Below are 16,039 nucleotides of genomic sequence, written 5' to 3' on the forward strand. Positions count from 1 at the left end.
CTTGTTAGCTGATTGATGCCTGTAAGAGGATGTTTTTATGTTTCATCCAGCAATTTCAGTTTGTTTCTAGCCAGAGAGTCAGTCCCAATCTCCCACCCTCCCCCCATTATAGGAGATGACCTCATGCAGGTATTTCTAGGATTACAGTAAGTCCCCTACATACAAATCTTCAAGTTGCGAACTTTCAAAGATGTGAACATGTGTCCAGTCATGTAAGTTAATTCAGGTGTCTGGCGTACATTGTCACATGCGTGCATCCTCTACAAGTGGTTGTGCTTTCATGTACTTTACTGTACAGTACTGTATAGAGTACAGGAGTACAGTATCTTTATTTCAAGCCCAGAATATCTAGAAGCAAGTGGAAGGAGAAGTAACTGAAGAACTGAAGAGATTCACGATGCAGGAAATGGCAAGGGGATTTTCTTTATCTGAGGAGGCACTGTTAGTTTCTGAGGTACAGGACCCAAACGTAGAACGGTACACGAAGGTTGCAACATCTGTTCAGAATGCAATCCAGTGCTACCGTGTCATCTATGATGAGAAATAAAGAGCTGCTACCCAGACATCACTGGATCATTTTTTCAAGAGGTTAGATAGCATTGAATCCAGCAAGGAACCAGAACCTGCGCCATCAACGTCAGGCGTGAGTGAAATTGCAGCTTACCATCCGTCTCCTATTGCTGATGATCTTTCAGCTCTGCCACCTCCCACCTCCCCTCCCCCCTCCAGTCAGTAACTCTTCTTGCCTGTTCACTCGATGCCAGCCCCTGGATGCTAGCTGTTGTACTGGACTACTGTACTTTTCAAGGTAGTGTAACATTAAAAATGTTTATTTTTTGTGTTTGTTTGTTTTGTATGTATTCTTTGTGTGAAGGGTATTATAAACCGATTACAGTACATACTATATAGATGATTGTGTCAGTGGGGTACCTAGGCTAACTTTGTTGGACTTACTGACAAATTGGACTTACGAACACACTCTTGGAATGGAACTCATTCGTATGTAAGGGACTTACTGTATTTGTTTTTATCTAAACACAAGAGAAAACAAAAAATGTAGACAGTTTACCTTAGTGGGGACATGACACTGATATGAAATGTTCTTAAAAGGCTTACATTGTGTCTTGAGATTTATGCCTCAAAAATATACAGATTTACTCACCAATAAGGCATTCTGACCTTGTTAAAACTGCTCTCTTTGGATGCTGAAAGAGCTTTTGCTTCATTCATATATCACAAGTCTTTGGAAGTGATGCAGCAATCACCTGAGACTTAAATTTAATCTCGGATGGTTTCTATTCATGTACTTATTATGAAAAATATATTGGCAGAAAGTTGATGGATTTTATCATTCTGAGGTGGAACGTTGCTATAAGGAAGTGAATTTATTGACTGTTCGATGAAAATAACATATTTATGCAAAATGTTTCCGTAAAGCAACATCTGCTTTTGGCTTGAGGAGACATATTCACACAAGAGTGGAGACAGAGATGTAAGGGAAGTTGATTTAATTTAAGATCCCAAATCTCTTTACCAGGACTTCTTTATAGACAGTGTGAAAATATTTCATGGACAGATATTGAAATTTCATAAAACCCCAGTGTTCTGTGGCAAACCTGATGGTATTTAAACTAGCCGGTGGATTCTGAAGAAGGGCACATGGTCTCTAGTGAAAGGAGACCAAATGTAATTCTCTACAGAAATTTGGATGAAAATTCAGTCTCCCTGTGTGCTTTTAAGTGACTGTTCTGTCCTCTGAACATACTGTGTTCAGACAACTAAAATAAATGCCAAAGGAGCCTGGAAAACTAGCAGACCAATAGAACCAGGATGTGGAGATTTTACTACTAGAAGAAAGGATTTAAAGTGTTACCTCAGAAAATTTACCCAGATTCGTGATTAGTAATAAAATCTCTTTCTTTTTAAACCTAAATCACAATCTGCATCTTCAGATGTTGTCTGTTAGTTACATCTGAGAGCAAGCAGGATCCAGAGGCTGGGCTTGGGTATGCAGCACATTTGTGGTACTTTCTATAAAATGAGCCTGTGAATGAACTTGTTTATAAGCTCAGGTGATATGACTTCCAGACCTACCAAAGTTGTTTCTTCCGGTTTTTTTTCCAATTCTACAGTTAAAATTTGGATGTTTATGGTATCAGTGGTAAGACAGTTCAAGAGCCTAAAATTCCCATAAGGTCCTACTGCTTTAGTGAGTCATTTATCTGAGAAAGATTGACTCAAAAAGAGGGATGCTCACCTTCAAGGTCACTGAAAAACACTTTGTACTGGAACACATTTTCAGGACCTCCACATGTCATTGGCATCTCTCAGATGTTTACGTGCCTCTCACGCTGCTCACTGAAAATACACAAGCTGATCAGTGGGAGAAATTGTCCGAAGGCTTTAGCTATATTCTCTGCTTAATATCACCACATGAAACTATGCTTTTCTTTCATTTCTTATATCCCAAAGTAAATATGGTTAAGATAAAAAAGAGGGCATGAGGGTATAAAACCATTTTTTTTCCCTGTTGAATGTGTATACCTGGCCAGTTTTTAGCCAGTTGCTTCCTTATTTTCCTTTGCTTTGAGTTGTCTTGCCTTGCTTTTCTCTTCAAAAATCCTAGATCACCTATTACGTTTCCAATACTATGCAAAAAATCGAAAGAGCCCATCTCTGCCCTTGAAGAGCTCCATCTAATAGGTACTTAGAAAACAAACGAGGATGTGGTCCAGTTTGAAAACAGAGGCATGGGCAATGATTTATGAGAATTTACACAAGTGCAGCGGGAATTTCTTACTATGCCAAGGTAAAATTTTTTATTTGAAAAATATTGTTTACAAATACAGTGGAGCCATCAATATCATTCATAGTTTATGCATAATGAAAATCACCGAGAAACACAAAATCACCTAGCAGATCAACTGAAGAGCTGGTACTAAGATTTGATGAGTAATCCATCAGCATAGCTTTCGGTCAGCTAGCTCATGTTCTCCGGTGAGCTCTGAAGTGTGTGATGGGGAGTGCGGTTCAGCACCCTGGACAGGGCCACCTTTGCCCACGCCTCATACCTGCAGCATCTGCTTCTACACTGGGTACCATAGGATGACTGGTGAGCAGGACGTGATGTTATTAACAGAATTGTGGTAACAGTTGTTATAACCCTATGCTTGATGAAGGTGCTTTCAGAATACTGCTGAGGACGTGAGCACCTCATCGACTTGCTGTTCCGTTCTGTTCTCACTCCTTTGTTTACACGGAGTGTAAGTGGCCCTGAGCACACTGTGGAAGCTCGAGTTATTTGTCATTGGCTTTTATCAACAGTTACATTAAGCCAGACCTGTTCTTACTGTGAATCTAAATTACAAGTGTGCCATCAGACATGAGTTCTGTTTTGTTTTTTGCACTAAAACTGCTGTGTTATTTAGCCTTTGGGAGGAGAAGTTGGAGTTGCAATGTGTGAGGGAAGATCAGCATTTGAGTTTCTGGATGTGTAATAGCTCTGCCCACCCCAGTGCAGCTAGGCATTTGCACTCTGTGGACAATGCTTGTAGAGTATATAATTGTATGTTCAGAAAATCCAAGGCAAGCATCAGAAAAATTAACATAGTTAAAAATATATATGTGAGTAGCCTGGTTGAAAATTATTTAAAAATCAATAACTTTCCTATATGCCAGCAATAACCTCTTAGAAAATATAATAAAAAACGGATCCTAGTAATAAACAGAAAATATTTTAAAAGGCCCATAAGTAATCTTAACAAGAAATGTGCAGGACTTATATGAAAAAAGTATGAGATATCACCAAGGGTCATAAAAATAGAATTTAATGAGAGGAAATCTTTTTTCCTGGAAGGCAAACAGAATACAGTATTTTATTTCTTCTAAAATTAAGTGTAAATATAAATACAATTGCAATAAAAATTCCAGCTGAACTACTCCAAAATGTATCAGTAAAAATAATGTGAATAATGTGTAAAAATGGCTAAAACTTCTTTAAAAGAAGAAAAATGATGTGGGGTTGTCATTAATGGATAATAAAACATTATAACAGTGATATTCAATCAAACCATATATGGATAAAATTCAGCATGGTAAAAGGCAGTTTTCTAAAAATAATACATGATTCAATGTATGACGTTGGGACAATGGGCTGTGTATAAGAAAAATATATAATTGAATTAGAATACAAAATTAATTTCATACTAGTTTCCTAATATAAACATTATTCACTATATTAAGAGAATAAGAGGTTGTGTCAATGAGAACTGAGATTCCACTTCTGATGTTGCAACCCCAGAAGCCAGTACTGATACAGAGACCCTGGAGAAGATGGGAGTTTCAGTGTTGCTATGAATGAAAATAACAAAGACGAAAAGAGACCAGACTTGTAATAGGGCATGGGTCTTGGCGAGTAAAGCATGGCCAGAATTTTGGCCTCCCCACTCTCCTATCCCCCAAGACTCTCTTTGGCCAGGAAGCTTTGTGCAGTACACATAATGCACCACTGTGCTCGCAGCCAGCCCTGAGTGCGGGTGATACTCACACATTCTGGAGGGCAGCTTGGCACATCACACATACCTACTGCTGCTTTCAGACTTTCCTGTTATAGAAGGGTATCCCAGGGAGATGAGAGAAAAAGCACAATGCGAAAAATTTTAAATAAGCAAATTACTTATTAATAAGGTGTTAGCTAAGAAATTGTATATACTTATAAAATAACATTCTTTAAAAAATTTTAATGAATATGATAGTTTAATAAGTAGCATGTTATTGGAGATAAAATTTACATTTCTTCCGCTAATAGCCATGCTAAGCATTTCTGTCTCACTGTTAATTGGCAGTTTGTGTCCTTGACACCCTTCCTTCCTTCCTTTTCTTATCTTTTCTTCTTCCCTTCCTTCCTCCCTTCCTTGCTTCCTTCTTTTTTCTTTTTTTTTGTCATTCACTGTATATGTTTAAAACTGAGGAAACATTTTAATCAGAAAAAGCACATTCTTAAACAACAACAAAAGTCCACAAAGACTATTTGAAAAAAATTCAAGAGATTGGTCTGTTTCTTGTTTATAATTAAATAGTGGAAGTCGCAGCTAGAAACATGAACTAGGAACAAGTTTGCAATATGCCTTGAATCCCAAGCAGAGCAGATTGAACTTTATTCTGGGGATGATCGAGAGCATTTGGAAATTTTAAGTAGGAGTGGAATGAGACAAATGCAGTGCTTTAAGTATTATTATCTACTTCATAAGGAAAATAGTGTGCAGCTGGCTCAGAACTCTGTCCCCTGTCGCCAGTCACCAGGTGGCGACCTGCTGGCCATCTCCTGAAGTTCTACTTTATATTTATATTCCCCTGGTGTGAAAAAAGACAATGAGGCATAAATAAGAGTAACGGCCTGACACCAAGCAAAAGAAAATTTTTAGGCTCTAGATTAGAAATTTTGCTGCAGGTGAGGATGTTAAAATGAGAAACAGTTTCAAAAAAAAAAAAAAGTGATGAGGTGAGGTGTTGGAATAATGAAAAATGAGATGGGTCAAACCCTGCTAATAGGAAACTTTGAAGAGTAATTGGGATGAGAAGCTGAAATTAGATGGCTTTTGGTTTTTTCTACCTCTTTAATTTCTGCGATTAATCTGCCATTACCAAAGAATTATGTCTCTTCTTCTAAAGACGGTATAAATTTGAAATAGCCATAAATAGCCATTAGTCTCTGATCTTGATATTTTATTTTTGACCCAAGAATACAGAGCATGGTGGAAGCCTTTGCAGCCTCCTGTCCCACTTTGTTTTCTTGTTTGCAGCCCTGAAGCCAGAGGTCTTAGACACGCCAATATCCCACCTGGGAGAGCACGGTCCTTGGGAGCGTGCTTCCCCGCCTCCTCGCCAGGACCTCCATTGCCGTGTGTATCGCTGACATTCCACCCTCTCTGGGAAGCTGTATGTAAGTCGTCAGTCACTAAGGGAGCCCGTGGTCCTGACCTGAGGAAGGGGCACGCGCTGGACAGTGGTGGCAGAGATGAACTCGTGACTGTCCAGAAAAGACCTGGAAAAAGTGGCACATTTTTTCCTTCCTCCTAAAGAAAGAAATGATTTCAAAATTTGGAGGAGGGAAGTGTTCAGGAAGAGGGAACAGTTTGGACTAGGAACATACACGGTCTGAATCCAGGAACATCAAAGAGACCATGACCTTAGCTTGGGGAAGGGTTTTCTTTGGGGCCTTTGGATATTTGGTGGCTCCCTTGGCTTTGAGGTGGATGTGGAAGAGCTTTGTTTCAGGGATGCCTTTGTCACTGGTGCAAAAAGTATGGGGAGCTCCCTGCTTTATTAGACTTGCTCTAGGGAGAAAGTAAAGGGGTCTTTAATATCTCATTTCACCTCTTCTGGTCTAGTGATGAGCTGAGAAAGGCAGCCTCAGCCTGAGGACAGCTTTGTGATTCCCTGAGGAAAACCAGGGGCTGCCAGTATTTCCAGAACTTGAGAACAATATGTATTGGGAAGAAGGTAAGAAACTCCAGCACTCTATTTATGCTTATTTCTTTGTTGGGATCAAATGTTGGCGATAGAATGGCTTGCTTAATGAGGTGATACACTTTCTGCCAAGAAATTTTCCAGACAGTATTGAACATGACAGTTAAATGTTCACTATCATTAGATATTGCAAAGCAAAGGGTCTAAAAACTCCATGAATTTTTTTTCTTGAATAACATAATTTTCCTAAAAACTATCAAAAAGATGATTGAGTACTGATTCAATGCCCTGGTATATCCAAGTAAAAACTAAGCTGCTTAACCAAAATAACATGACTCCAATAGAAAGTATATTAGAAAACACATGCATTGAGCCTTGACTATATTACTGCCTTATGCTGGACACTCTGACATACACTGTCTCATTTACTCCTGACAGTAACTCTGTCAGTGAAAGACTAATGTTCCCATTTTACAGATAAGGACCAGGAGGCTAGTGGAGGTCAAGGGACATCTGGGGTGCACTGGATATATGATCCTAACCTAATTCTTCTGACAATGATCCGGTGGTCTTCCCTTTCACCAGAAACAAATGGGTGAACTATTAGAACTTACAAAACAGTTCGATGATTTTCATCTCCAACTTAAATTTTGGTGGGACCAAAGAACCACAGTATCCTTTAATGTTGGTTCGTAGCTGGGCGAACACCTCTGTTTCCACCTATTTGATTTTGGGTTTGTAACATTTTGTCAAAATATTTCAGTTTTTTGTATTTAAAAATAAACATTTACACTTGTGATCATTAATTGAACATTTATAATCCTATGTCACAGCTGAGCTTTTGCTGAGAATGTTGATTTGTTTACTCTGGGGTAATTGCATTTTTGTGTACAAATTCCATTTTTACTCAAATCACCATCTAACTTGGTAACTTTCAGTATGGCCAATGAAACTCATTTTCTCTATAACAAACCTCTAAAGGAGATTTGATTATTATTCTTTCATATAAAAAGAAATGAGGCACAAAAGAGTTCAGTGGCTGCTTGGATTCATGTGGCTGGTGGTGTAGTTCAAGCTAAAAGGTGCTTTTCAGGTACATCATATATTGCTCAGCTGGAGGCCTCCAAGTTCCTCCTGAACTCTGAGGTTCCACTTTGCTTTAATAACTTAATAGAACGGCTTGAACTCCTATATCATGTGTTATATTATGGGGAGGCTACATTCTTCTCAAACATTCCAAATACTCTGGGCATTTGTGTTTCCATGGTTACATGTTGCTTTGAATTCCCACTGACTCCAAATTCTTGTTACCCCAATTGCCAATCTCCTTCTAGAACAAGCACTGTTGAATGAGGCATCCCTTTCTAAAGGTTCTTCACCTGTGTCCATCACAGAGGACATATCACTGGGCTTCTTTTCCTCAGGCTTGAGGTTCTCTGTGCTGAGGACCTTCTCTTCCATCCAGTTTTCTCTGTCCTAAAACCTGTCTCCCAAATATTCAAAATGAATAATTATTCCTTTTATTCAATATGCATATAAAGACTTTGATTGAAGGTATCCTATTTAGTCTATGTTTATAGGTAACTTTTTTTTTTTTTTTGAATCAATCAAACATACTGTGCTTCTTTTAAACATACAATAAGTTTTCCCCTTAGGAGGAATTCTGCCTACAGAGCAGGTATATGTTCAAATTGCAGCTGAGTTTTTAAAGTAGAGATTTTGTCTTTTGCTATGTTGATTTCACATTCGGGCAGCTGGAGATTCTCTGATTGTAATTTCTCTGTGGCTTACACCTTTATTTTCTTACTCAGTGTTCATTCTCTTTGTTCTCTTTGATAGCAGAAGTATGACTTTTTGGGGGGTGAGAGTTGGAGGACGGTGATGTGCTCCATTGAAACGCTGATTTCCTTGTCTCCCTTTTAGCTGGTGGTAGGCTTGTGGATACCCCATCAATAGTGCTCTCAGATTCAGGCATGGGGACCTCTGCCCTGGGCTCCACACCTCAGAGGACCCCACATACCACAAATAGACACAAAATAACTTATTAAGGAACACAAATGCCTCTGTCAGACTGAAGATCTGTCCTTGAATTTGGACAGATCCTAACCCTCCGCTCTCAGGACTGACACTCCTCTGGCCCAGGAAAACGGAAATCCTCTTATTCTCTCTACGCAAAACAAAGACCAGGTAAACCCCAACTCGGGGAAGTGTTGTGTGTTATGCTACTGCCGACTTTGGAATGGACCTTGCTTTGAAGTCAGGGAGGAATGTGAGTAGCAGCAGGGCTTAGACAAGAAAAAAGAAATATTAATTTGTCACGTCCTTCCTCTCATATACATAAATGAGCAACATTCTTTGTAATAAAATATCATTTTAAACTAGTGCTGTGCTTCCATTTCCTTGCTTCTTTTTGTACTCCTATTTGTGATTCCAGAGGTAATCGTTAATTAGTTCAGTATTTACAAGAGCTGTACCTTGACATTTCACAACATTAAACAAGTCATATAACACTGAAATTTGAATATCTGCAGATCTAGCCATAATGTGTGAAGCATGGTAACAGTGTTGGATACTAGCAACAAACACTAACATTATGAGTGGTTTTATTTTTGTAAATATACTTAATGTAATTTAATTAAATTTCAAAATAATTAAATAAAACTTTTTTAAGCCTAATCTAAATAACTTAATATAAGTAAAAAATTAAATAAAACTTTTCAGTTTAACCTAAAACTTAATCTAAATAGCAAAATAATCTTACTGTAGTACACCTGGTGTATATGACCACTTATATGGTTAGTTCAGTAATTACACAGTTCTCTGCCAAATTTATAAGAATGAAAGTTGTTATGGCTGAATGCTTGTGCCTGCCCCCCAACCCCCCAAATTCATACGTGAAAGTCCTAACACCCAATGGCCTGGTATGCAGAGCCTTTGGGAGATAATTAGGTTTAGATGAGATAAGTAGGTTTAGGTGTACATGAGGATGGGCCCCTATGATGGGATTAGTGTCCTTATAAAAAGAACAAGAGAGACAAGAGCTCTCTCTCCACCATGTCAGGTGAGAACACCGTGAGAAGGTGGCCACCTGCCAGCCAGGAAGAGCTTCTCACCAAGAACTGAATCTGTTGCTGCCTTGGTCTTTGTCTCTAGCCTCCAGAGCTGTGAGAAATGGATGTCTGTTGTTTAAGCCACCTGGTCTATGGTATTTTGTTATAGCAGCCCAAGATGATTAAGTTAGAAATATTGGGCTGGCCAAAAAGTTCACTTGGGTTTTTCTGTATTTGTTATGAAAAACCCAAACGAAGTTTTTGGCCAACCCAATACTTTGAGAACAAGGACTATGTATTATTTTAATTTTACCAGTACCGTGGAAGAAATCTGTAAAATATACCCACCGATGTTCTCTGCTACAAGTACAGTTTCAGTGGAAATGATGCTCTTATTCCTATTGGTAGCTGTTCTCTCTCTTCTTGGTCTGGATCCCATTTCCCCCCATCTTCTCAGGGACCTACACCTGGAGTTACCCCTTCTCACACTTTTATCATTATGTCATATTTTGTTGTATCTTCCATGCTGGAAAGAGAAACAAAACCTAAAACAAATCATTGCACTACATTCCCTAACAGCTACAGTGCATATCTCCACTTGCTTTCACAGATAAATTTAATACATTCTACTTCCACAGTTGCCATTCATTCCTCAAATAATTCCTCTTTGGCTTCCATCTCTACCACTGCGTTGAAACGACTTTTGTCAATAACTTTCCTGTTACCAAATCCAGGCAACATGTTATGCGTTTATCTTGTCTGAACTGTTAGTAACATCCCACACAAATGATACTCCCTCCTACTTGAAACATTTATTCTTTTCTTAGATATCTTAACGCTCAGATTTCCTCCTATCTCATTATTTATTTTCAGTGTTATTTTCCTTCTATTTCTAATTTCTAACTTTTGGCCAGCCTCAGTGTTTTATGCTTACATATAATCTAATTCAATTGATTTCATTTAGTCTCATGCCTTTAAAAATAATTAAGGTAATTCAAAAGATCAGATTCTAAAATCAGCCTCAGAAGAATCAAATATTTCACTCACTATCAAAATTTAGTAATAGTTTCAAGGATATATGTAACTGTGAAGCACAGGAAAAGCAGGAAGCAGAGAGTGACAGCACAGCTATCTAAGGCAGCAGTAGGACATGCTCTGGTTCAGATTTAACATATGAAGTATGTAAGTAGTGTATGTACATATGTTATATATGCAAAAAGGAGATGTTCTGGTTATGAAACACCTTCACTTTATATGTAGATGTTTATATAAGTTAAAGAATATTTGCCAGAAAGCTATTCCCCATAAATCCATAAATTCCGGTTTCGTTTGCCCTAAGCAGTCCCAGATAAAACAGATATATCCTGATCAAACATTCCATAGGTAAGTACTCTCTTAGTAGCCAATCACTGTATATCTTAGGAGTGTGACCATAAACATGCTTACAAGGAGATTTGCTAGGTACCCTCCTTCTGTCTTTCCCAGGGGCATTGCTCTAGAAAAGGGAGAGAATGGACTGCAAGATTGCTGCTAACCCCATCCACCAAATTGATGTTGATGTGTTGATATTGATGTGGATGTTAATAGGTTACTACCTCCCAAATTTCAAGCTAGCTACCTTTATCCAATGCCATACTTAACATCATCTGCTATATGGTAGGCACTGTCCTGGGTGCTGAGTGTTCAAACTAGATTAAGACACAATCTAAGCCCTCATTCCTTCCTCATGAGTGTGGTTTCATGAGAGATTCTAGTACAAAAAAGACATAAGCCAAGATCCTGAAGATGTATATCCAATTCACCTTGGGGATGTTCTGGGGAGGAGCACAGAAGCTTCTCCATCTGTGGCAGGAAACCGCTTTCTATTAAAGGTCTAATGGATTTAAAATACATCATGTTTATATATACACTACCAAATGTAAAATAGGTAGCTAGTGGGAAGCAGCTGCGTAGCACAGGGAGATCAGCTCGGTGCTTTGTGACCAGCTAGAGGGGTGGGATAGGGAGGGTGGGAGGGAGAGGCCAGAGAGAGGGGATATATGTATACGTATAGCTGATTCACTTTGTTATACAGCAGAAACGAACACAACATTGTAAAGCAATTATACTCCAATAAAGATGTTAAAAACAAACAAACAAACAAAGAAAAACATTTGGTTTCCAAAAGTAAAACTTTATTTCAGGATTGGATTTCTCTATAGTTTTAGTGACTGAGAGAATATATCAAACCAGATACTATATTCAAGTCAGTTATTACATTTTATAGATAACCTTTTGTGTTTCTAGTACACAAAGAAAGAATAAATCAACCAAATCAACATACTATATTTATTTACCGGGGCTATGTTTTTACTACTTTTCAGAAGTGTATTATCTAGCACTGTTGCCTAATATACTCTAAGAATATTGTTTCCCTCTGTGTTTTCTGATATAATCTGGAAAAATAAAAACCAGAAGCAAAAAAAAATACCTCATGCTTAAATTAGGTAAGTGATTTTACTGTTTGTATTTTGGCAGTTGCTTTATATCTTACTATTTTTACATGAATAAACCTGAATGTTTTCCTGTATTTCATAGCTACACATACATAGAATCATGTGGTATAAAAGAAGCTCAATAAATTTATCATGAACAAAACATTATGATACTTCTTTCCTCTGTTAAATTCTAAAATCCTTGAAGGGGGGCATATTTTCTTTGATTATCTAACCTCCAAGAGTACTAGCAGGGTGTTACAAATAGTAGGTAAGTGCTTCATAAATATTGATTCCTTGAGCCCATGAGAACCTGTCACCTGTGATCCAATTTTTCATTGTCTCTCTTGCCACACATGTTTTTACTGCTCTTTTCACACAGACAGGTTTAATGGCCCATTATCATAATCTTTTCCTTGCATATATTCTTAACACTATTCTTTTGTTCTGTTCACTTGGAAAAAACTTCAAATCTGGTCGAATCCAACTAATCCACAAACTTTTTACCTGGATCTATAAGACCAAATATAGGTAAAGAAAAAATACACACATGGCCCACTTCAATCTTGTAAATACTAATAAGAAGTAGGTTCTTAGTGTCTTCTGGCAAACTTAATGTATTTTCCAAGTTCAATTGCTATCCCACTCTGTTAGACAATTATGTCATATCTTTTGTCTTCATCAATCTTATGCTTCCTCTATAATTTGCACTATCAGCTCATGAGATTACCTCCAATTTTACTGAGAATATAGAATCAATCAGAATAAAACTCCATCTGTTCCCACACTCACTCAGCTTCCTGCACCTTTGCCTATGCACGCTGCCCCCCCTCCTGTAATCACAGATAAATTATCCGTGATTCAAAGTCAGCATATAAACTTCTGGGATCAGTGCATTATCACATTTTTTCCTTCTTCACTTGATCTTTACCATCAGCATAGAAACAGAATGTAAATTCTCCCACAGTAAGAAAAATACACTTCCTTTTTTCCTCTAGCTATTGCCCCATTTCTCCATTCCACCTTTAGAGAGATTTTCATCGAAAGTGTTTCTCCAATTCTCACCCTCCTATGGCTCTTCTCAGAGACTCCACTGAAGCTTTGTATTAATTATATTTTTTACTTTCTGTATTTTATGATGCTTTGACAATCAGGGGCCTTGTGGACCCAGGGAGGAACTGCCCCTCCCAGGATTTGCTGATTCCTACAGATGCAAACCACCCCCCCCATGAGTGCCTTTCATATACAGACCACCCATCCCAGAGCCCATATCCCCAACCTCTTCCTTTATCAAACTCACACACCAAGCCAGCATTTCCTTTGCCCTAAATTACCACTGGGCAAGGTACTGGACAGCTAGAGACCATCCTTATAGCCCAGAGCCCACAAAAAGTATTCCAACTAGTCAATCCCAAGGTTGCTCAGTGTACCTGCCCAGCCTCACTCATTCCTTCCTGTGAAAACACCAATAAAGACTCCGGACTAGGTTTTCCCCTCACTTCTTCTGCCTCCTGACTGACTGGCGCTCCCCCAGGTGACCCTGCATGGTGCGTGTGCTCTGGTCTCATGGCAACTGCGTAATGGAATTCCTTTCAGTGGCCTTGAGCTCTCCGTGTGTTCACTCAGGCACCACTGTAAATCAATCAAAACAGGCTTTCACACATATCCCTCCATCAAACCAATCTTTAAAAATATAACTAGATATCAACTTGCTAATGTTTCCAACAGAAAAAAAAATTCTCATATCAGCAGTGTTCCTTCAAGAGCCACTTTCAAAGTGTGGCTTCAGGACCACCATACTCTCTTTATCTTCCTCTGGACCACTTACCTCGGTCTCCTTGGCTGGTTCTCACTGATCACCTGGACCTCTGAATTTTGAAATTTGAAAGTTTGAAGTTTTCAGCCCTTGGATCTCTTATCTTCTCCATCCACTCTTCCTAGTTGATGTTTGTAGTTTCAAGACTTTAAGTTATTCATCTCTGCACTGATGGATTTATATCTCCAGGCCAGATCTCTCTTCCTAACTTCACGTTTGTATACCCAGCTCCCAACTTAACATTCCCCCTTTGTTGTCCAAAGGACATTTCAAAGTAATAAGTCCCAAAGCTCATTCCTTAGAACTCATCTTCAAATCATCCTTGCTTCCTTTTTATTTTATTTATTTTTTCTTCTTACCCTCATATAATCCATCAGTGAGTCCTGGCTCTTCCTAACAGAATAGCTAGAGTGATTGCTTTAATAATGAATAGTTATGTGCCTCAGATCGTTTCCCATCTTACTCAGGGCAGAAACAAAAGTCATTACCATCGTCTTTTAAGGACTGTCAGTATTTTGCTGTCCATATTCTTCTTATCTCCCACCCCGACTCACTGCTCTCCATCACTCTGGCCCAAGTACAGTTTCCTAAAACATGCCAAGCGCTTTCCTGCTTGAATACCTTTGCTCTTGCTTTTGTCTTTGCCTGGAAAACTTTCCTCCTCTGTCTGCAAGGCTTACCCCCTCTTATCCTTCAGACCTCTGTTTAAATGTCACCAAGGGGTGAGGCATTTCCTAACCACCACACATAGAAGAGCTTGCCATCTGGACCCCAGCAACCCTGATATACCAGGTTCCAAATTTTTCTATAGCGCTTAAAATCATTTCACTTATTGTCTGTTTTCTCCTTTTTATTTGTTGAGTATCGGTCTTTCCTCCTCTAGGTCAATCTCCTCTGGTTAAAATATAAGCTCTATGAAGTTAGGGATTTTGTCAGTTCCTAGGGGAGGGCCTCATGCAAGGTAGGCAGCCCATGTGTGTTTGTTGAATAGACAAATGCGTTCATTTTTAATTCAATTAAATAACATCAAATAACACTTTTGTGAGGAAAAAGATGTGAAAAAATAAATTATTAAAAATCTGACAGTATAGCTAAGTTGGCTTTGATGAGATGAGTCTCCTCTAGTTGTAATCTTTTCTCTCTGAATTCAGACTCCTGGTCTACCTCCTGGCCTTGTTCCTTGGAGTGGTCTGATTGTAGGTCAAGATCATACCTTTGAGGTTATGAATGATAAAGTGCAAATATGAGTCTTGTGTATTTTAAATCCATTTACTTTTCAGCTCCCTATGTAAATAGGGGAAACTGTAGATTTGATTATTGACCTCAAATGAAAGGTTATCTTGCAAAGGTTAAAAAAATGCTTATGATTGCAGTAGTTTAAAAATCTAAAGCCAAACTTTAAGCACAAATACTATAATATAGCCCTAAGCTCAATGGATTAACTTTAAACATATAACTGTACTAATTTCAATGTAAAATAAATGATTTCTTACCTCTAAAATTAAGAACAATTAAGTTTTTTTTAACTTTTTATTTTATATTGGCATATATAAGAACAATTAAGTTTTGTACCAAATTACTGTTAGATGATTTTGAGAATAAGCTGAATCACATTAACATTATTATTTTTAATTCTATGACTCTCTCTTACAAGTAGCTTTGGGTGTATATACAAGCTAAGGAACAGACTATCGCCTTGCAGCACTTACTGAAAGATTGTACTGTCACTGCCCCAGAGGATCTGACTAGTTCAATGTGTTACAAATTTCATCCTCTCAGGAAAATGCCTCTTACTTTCAAGTTATAATTGACTTACCTTCTAATGATAGTTTTCTGTGTAAAACAAGCTAATCTTCCCAAATCCTCACATCTGCTGGTGATGAGATACAAAGATGAATTTAACAACAAGAAAAAATATTAATTTAAAAACAGCATTCTATTCATAATTTAATTATTGTAGCTATTTACTTCTTTTGCCACAGGTTTATTTGCTTTTCAGTAGAGAAAGAAAATTCTTCTTCTCAAGCATTTGACAACAGTAAGAAGTTAATTACGTGGCCAATTAGGTTGATAAGTTGACAGCTTTGGAAGAGCTCCAGAAAAATCTGTCACCTTCTCACCACAGACAAGTTCTGTTTAACAAGCCTCTCTAGCACAGGTTAAACTATTCGGTTATTCCTAAAGTGTTTGACCTCTTTTCTTGCACCCTGCAGGGGAATGGTGTTAACATT

Source organism: Balaenoptera ricei, chromosome 6 (genome assembly GCF_028023285.1).
Source record: "Balaenoptera ricei isolate mBalRic1 chromosome 6, mBalRic1.hap2, whole genome shotgun sequence".
In the NCBI taxonomy this organism is placed as follows: Eukaryota; Metazoa; Chordata; class Mammalia; order Artiodactyla; family Balaenopteridae; genus Balaenoptera; species Balaenoptera ricei.